The sequence below is a fragment of the Hippopotamus amphibius genome, chromosome 3 (genome assembly GCF_030028045.1).
Source record: "Hippopotamus amphibius kiboko isolate mHipAmp2 chromosome 3, mHipAmp2.hap2, whole genome shotgun sequence".
In the NCBI taxonomy this organism is placed as follows: domain Eukaryota; kingdom Metazoa; phylum Chordata; class Mammalia; order Artiodactyla; family Hippopotamidae; genus Hippopotamus; species Hippopotamus amphibius.
Genome location: NC_080188.1, coordinates 121,858,683 through 121,865,281, shown reverse-complemented (window position 1 = coordinate 121,865,281; position 6,599 = coordinate 121,858,683). Strand labels below are relative to the sequence as shown.

At 49.2% G+C, this 6,599-nt stretch overlaps 1 pseudogene; it reads right to left on the bottom strand.

Moving 5' to 3' along the window:
* Window positions 1-250: 250 nt before the first annotated feature.
* LOC130848774 (pregnancy-associated glycoprotein 2-like) lies at window positions 251-5,930 on the bottom strand (annotated as a pseudogene).
* Between the last annotated feature and the right edge of the window lie 669 nt (window positions 5,931-6,599).

Below are 6,599 nucleotides of genomic sequence, written 5' to 3'. Positions count from 1 at the left end.
TCTCCTTGTTTCTCGCACCATGCTGGCATGGTGTGGTGTCTCCATTTATTCCAGGATGATGGATGTCCAGACTGTCTTCTACTCTCAAGTGGTTGGTTTTGTGGAAGGCACTGGACCAACGACAGGGGCTCAGCAGCATCTGCAGGGGTGTTGCCCAATCTGCAGAGGGTCTCCTCTTTCTAGCAGCAGCTCAAAGGTTCCTGTCAGTGCAAAATTTGAGAACCAGCCCCCAGGGTTGGCCCCTCACCTTCTAGATGTAGGCTTCAGCAGGCACTAGGTAATCAGTGCCATTGATATTGAGGGTGAAGGTAAGCAGTTGAGTGATGCAGCTACATGGAACTGCGTACTGTTAGCGAAAGTGGAGAGAGGTTGTCCCAGCTGATCCCTGGTGTGTGGGGAGCCCCCGAGTGACCCTGTGGCATGTCCCTTCACCTCTTCACCAAGACATGTGCCATTGATGAGCTTCTGGATGTTGCTGACCAGTCTAGGTGGGCCAAGCAGCAATGATGTCCCAGTATCCAGAGTGGCCTGGCAGCCATTGAAACAGCCAATCACCATTCTGTCCATAGTGATGCTGAGAGACAAAGAGACAAAGTGGGCACCAGCATCACTCTGAAGTCTCCTCCCATGACTGCCCCATCCCTGCCTGTCTCCAGAACAGCCCTTCAGCTCATGTCTTGATTCTGTTTTCCTTTGCTCTGGTCATGTAACCTTCTTGGACTTCCTTTCATTTCTTGAATGCACCAGGCTCTTCTGTGCCTCAGGGCCTTGGCATGTGTGGCACTGTGAAATGTCCTGTGAAATGTCAGCTGCATTTTCCTAGAAGTCATGTGTTTACTATGAGTCACTGCTTTTCCTCAGTGTGAAAGTTGTGGGCCCTTGATTTTGGTGTATGTGCTTAGTTCAAAGATTCTAAACCTGTAATCTAATCTCTACATGCTCTCTTAACTGTTCATATGTTATTAAAAAAAAAAAAACCAGCATCTGGTCTACTAGACTTTCTTAGAGATTTAATTTCTTTTGTATTTTAAGAATTTTATAAAGACTGAAGGAATGTGTTTTCAAAATATTGTTTGGTAAAGCAACAGATTGTGGTGGGAAAATCTGTTTTTTGTAGGTTTTATTTGTTGCCGTGTGTGTATCTTGCATTTACTCCACCTGTGTGGGACATGTGTTTGAAGCAATAGAATAAAGAATGTGTGTCTCCTTCTCTTCTGGAACACATAAATGACCCAGTTTATGTAGAGGACCCCCCAGTCAGGCTCCTGTCTTGGTCACTCTATCTAGACCCTTCCTCATTTGTAGCACATGTGAAAGTGGTAATTCGTTATGTATGTGACTCATTTCACGTACATCTGCCTCACTAGATGTTAGAGCAAGTTATATCCACAGTGCCTCCCTCAAGTGCCCAGCACACAGTGGATGCTCAGTGTATGTTTGTGGAGTGAATGAATGAATGAGTGAGTGATTGAGCGGTGAAGAAATGAATGAGGAGTAATCAGAGTCTGTGTCTGGTGTCTGACCAATAATGTGTCAACCCACACAGTGAAGATGGACGTTGTCTGGGAGAGAAGATGCTCATAGTGTAGAGGAGGGAAAAACAGGCTGTCCTGGGAAAGGCTGATTCCCAGCACTGCCCTCTCACCCGGCTCAGACACTGAGACTATCGGTCAGGGGATGCCCAAGCTAGCTCAGGGGGCCTCCAAAGGACACGTAAGCTTCTGTCTGAGGGTGTCACACAGAATCCCATCAGTTATTGCCCTTTGTTCTCAGGCCCTTCCTGGGTCACAGCTTCTTGATTCTCTCTGTCACAGCCCCTGCCCCACAGTGTGCCCAGGATGCAGATTTGGGTGGCAATGGGTAGGGGGAGTGTCTCTTTGTATGAGTTGCTTTCAGGTCTCAAGAGTGCAGCCAACCTCTCCCCATTGCTGGTAAGCTTCTCTCTAAGGAAACCAGTTTTCCCTGTTTGTCCAGGGCTTTCCCTGTTTGTCCAGGACTTTCCCTGTTTTTCCACTAGCAGTTTTGTGTAATACGAAATCCCTTGGTACCGGGTAGCACTGGAGAGTTGGTCATCTTATGACAAACCTGTTTATGCTGGTGAATTTCTCCCTGATCCTCTTTTCCTCGCACTTTTGGGTCCTCTAACCATGCCACCTGCCTCAAAGCGCAGTGGGTGCAGGACTTAGCTGCACACACCTCTCAGGACCCTGTTCAGGATGCTGGTCAGGACCCTGAGTGGGAGACCTGGGGTGATTATGAGCCCATGGATCTTGTGTGTATCTGTGTGTTTGTGTGTGTGTTTGTGTGTGTTTGTATGTTTATCTGTGTGTGTGTTTGTGCCTGTGTGTCTCTGTTTGTGTCTCTGTGTGTCTCTGTGTGCGTCACTGGGTGTGTATCTATGTTCCTGTGCATGTTGATAGGTGTGCCAATGTGTGTGTTTATATGTGTCTCTGTGTGTGTTTTGTATGTGTGTCATTGTGTGTGTAGTGTATGTGTCTGTGTGTGACTGTGTGTCTATGTGTGCATTCATGTGTGTCTGCATGTATCCATGTCAACGTGTGGGAGTATAACTTGGGGTGACCCTCAGAGGGAGAGGCTTACCGGTTCATGGTCATCTGCCAGAAGTGGGTTCTTGACACTGGTATCCACTTGAGCTCTCCTCTGTGGTAGCTGTGGTCCACCCCACCAAACATCACCACACTGCCATTGTCCTTCTGGCTGAGGAGAGACGGAAAAGGGAGGGCTCCGTGTCAGAGAATAACACCACTCACTGTCTGAGGGCTGTGCTTATCCATCCATCAGAGGCACAAGTATGGTCCCCATTTTACAGATGTGGAAATTGAGCCACAGAGGGATTGAGTACTCAACCAAGGCCGGTCACCCACTAATGAGTGGCCTAGAAGAGGTTCGAAGCTTGACAGCCTGGCTGAGCTCTGATCACTCACCCTTCTGAAACGGGACTTGATCTCTCCAGCAACCAGAATGCTTAGAGATACCATCAGAGCCACCATGCTGGAGGGGTCTGGCCTCCCCTTTGTGTAGTCTGTCATTTTTCAGAGAAGCTGAGGCCGGAAGGGGCTAAAGGCGTGAGTTCAGGCTCACCTAGGGTTGGCTTAATGGGCCTGTGATGTGTGACATCCATGGGCCCAACACTCAGCAGGGCCCTGCGCCTTTGCTATCCTGTCTTGAAACTCCTAATACTTTTTGAACAGGAGGTCCCCCATTTTCATTTTGCACTGGTGCCTGTCAATTGTGTAGCTGCTCCTGGGCTCCCAGTAAAATGTTAGTGAGGAAGTAAACATTCCTGCCATCCCTCTCCTTCCTTCCATATCAGCATCAGCAAATCCTGTTGCCTTTTCCTGTAACCTGTATCCTGACACCTTCCATTCCTCTCCTTCTTGCCTCCCTATCTTGGACCAAGCCTCTGCCTTGGAGCCTATGAGTATGGTTGTGTTTCAATAAAACTTTATTTAGAGAAACCAGTGGCAGGGCCAGATGTGGCCCTGGGGCCATAGTTATGCTGGGCTAGACAGTCTCTCAGGAAATGTCTGGTTTAGGTGGTCTATAATTTTTCATGCAACTGAGAGATTATTACAGCTGATTTAGAGAGAGAGCGTGTCCGGGCCAGACTTATTCGCTCAAGTAGAAGGCAAAGTCTGGCTGAGAAATGATGCCTTGTGTCTTCAAGTTGTCAAAGACGGGGGTGGTCCTTTCAAGGGCGAGGCTGGGGTAAGCCAGGCCCAGGATGCCATCATAGGGTTTATGTTCGTACCCAGTCTGCCACTTGCTCAATCCAAATGTCTGGCCCAGGTCGACAAGGTTCCCGATCTATGGGAGAAGAGAGGGTTCCCACATTAAGGTTTGGGACGTGGGCCTTGAACTGGGGTGGCCTGGAGATGACATGAGGACCAAAGAGAAGCCCTGAGGCCTAGCTGTGCCCCAGGTTGACCTCAGCTGGGACAGGAATTCAGGTTCCATCTGTGCGGGGCTGTGGATTTTATCCAACAGCTGGTACTCATGCACATACCATCTGAAGGGAATCCAATTGTACTCCTGCCTTCTGTAAAGGTGGGGAAACTGAGACTCAGGACAGGACCAAGTGGTTCCCACTTGAGGGCGATGTGAGTGGAGAGCAGGGTGGCCTTGTCATTGGCATCACTATGATCAGAAGACAGAAATGGACTGAAATCTTTGCAATTCATTGTGGATTCTGCACCTGCCCAGGAACACAGAAGCCTGTTAAAGAATGTTGCTGTGAGTTCTTATATAAATTCTCCCTGGAAACATGCTTTTGGGGATGTGTGTGTCTTAGAGAGAGAAAGACAGAGAGAGAGAGAGAGAGAGAGCACTCAGACTCTTTGCTGGAGACAAGCCATAGATTTTATGGGACTCTCAATCTCCCTAGAGTGAGAACCCTTCTATCAGGCCACTCTCACATCTGTGGTCCCCTGCTTTCCCTGCCTACATGCCTGAAGCCCTCGGCTGCCCCCAGGAGCCCAACATCAGTTTTATTGTCTCCCCAAATACTCCACACGTGCATGAATCCTGATTGGGCAGCCCAGTTCCACAGCTTTCCAGATGCCTGACCTTTACAAGGCCCTGGCTCTGTGCACCACAGTTCCCTCCTCTGTGTAATGGAGCTAATCATAGTACTTGCTGTGTGGGGTTGTTGCAGGATTAAACATGTTATTACCATGAACGTGCCCAACAAAGGCTGAGAACAGAAAAGTGGCTGCTTTTTCCCCTTCTTGCCCTGTTTCCAGCAAAATGAACCTTGAGCTGCTCATGGGCAAAGGAGCTGCAAATCCACACCCCAAGCCACTCTCAGGGTTAGCCATTCTGGGAGTTTGTGTGTCAGCAGGGGTGCTGTTTCCCCAGGAACGTCTTACATGGTGGGGGTCAGTCAATAGGGGACGTTGGGAAAGCCGGGCCCTCCCAGTTGGTCCATGTGTTTTTGAAGCAGTGGTAGTTCCCAGGGCCAGTCCTGACTCAGCTTATGGTTTCCGGTTACCTGGACGATGTCTTAGCCAAGAGATCCAACAATGTTCCTACAGCCATATTTGATGTTGAAGAGCCGGCGTGTGTGCTGGAAGGTCTGGACATGCCAGGGTTGAAGAGCTTGTTTGTACCTGCAGACACAAGAGATGAGTGTCCCTCAGGTGCCAAGGACGCTGGGTGGGAGAGTGAGTATAAGAGGGATGGTGGTAGTGGGGGGGGCGGGGTGGAGCAGGTACTCACCGCACACGGAGATGGAGCAGTAGATGGAGAACACCCACAGGTCAGCTGAGCCTGTGTCAAAGACGACCCTGAACTCCTGAGGGGGCGTTCCAATGGTGATGTTTCCCAAGTAGACCAGCTACAGGGGTGGTAAGGGCAGGCCTGGTTGCCCTGGCCACCCTCGATTCCCAGAGGGCTTCCCCTCCAGGTGTCCCATGTCTTCTGAAATCACTTCCCAACTGCCCTGCTGCACAGCTTCTGCTCAGACGGGTGCCTTCGTTTGATTTTTTTTTCTATGTGCAATTTTACTTCCATGACCCGGGATCGACCATGCGGTAGTATAGTATTAGCACAGAGTGTTAACCACTGATATCTTATCCCGGTGCCTTCATCTGAGAAACTCTCCAGTCTCCCCTTCAAGATCCAGCCTCAGTGTTTCCATCCCCAGTTGGGCCTCTTTGGTCACCCCCGGGCACTTCCTCTGAACTCAGAGCATGTCCTATGAACACCACGCAGCTGGCCCTTTTATTGTACATGTATTTACTCCTTGCCTACCTCTCAGGCTGGACTATGCATTCTTGAAGGAGAGACGAGGCCTTTTTTAAAATCAATAGCAATAATCAGAGTGTTAGATTTTTTATGGCATCACAGGCCATAGGGCTCAGTAACTTTTTTCTGGTTTCCTTCTTGGATCTGCGGAGGCTGACCTTCATGTGCCTGGGGTTTCCAACTTGATGTGCACTTGGCTTTATCTTTTGATTAGACATGGCTCACCTTTCATCTGTAACTCCGTGGCTCACAGTTCAGAAAGAACAACCTCCCTCAAACTAATGACATATCTTTGGCACAGAAATGGAAGTTTACCTGACACCTGGTCATTGCCAGGCCCAGTCACTATAGCCCAAGAGCTCAGGATGAGAGTGCCTTCTCCTCTGGGACTGAAGTCCCTGTTCCTCATTGTTTCTGCATCCTGCATGAACTCCAGATCCATCATCCATCCTGGTACCTCCCAGTGAACCCCAGTGCTAGGCCAGAGCACCAGGGGGTGCTGTGGAGCAGCATCCTCCCAACACAGTCACATCCTTGTGGTTCCTCAGGGGAGTGGAAAGAAATTTTTGGTTCATCAGTTTCATTCTGGGATCTGTCGTCTGTGTTCTCCTCCAGGAAATTTGTCAGCAGGTTTTTCTCCCTGAGGGTTTCTCACAAGGTGTTGACCTTCCTTAGAGGGATTCTTTCACCAAGCATTTGAAAAAGGAAACAAAGAAGGGGCAGCAATCACCTGTCCATGTTATTGTACGACTGTCATACCTTGCACTGTAATGGTGCTGTGTATTTACCCAGCATTTTTAGATTGTCTTGTTATTTTCAGGATGCCATGCAAA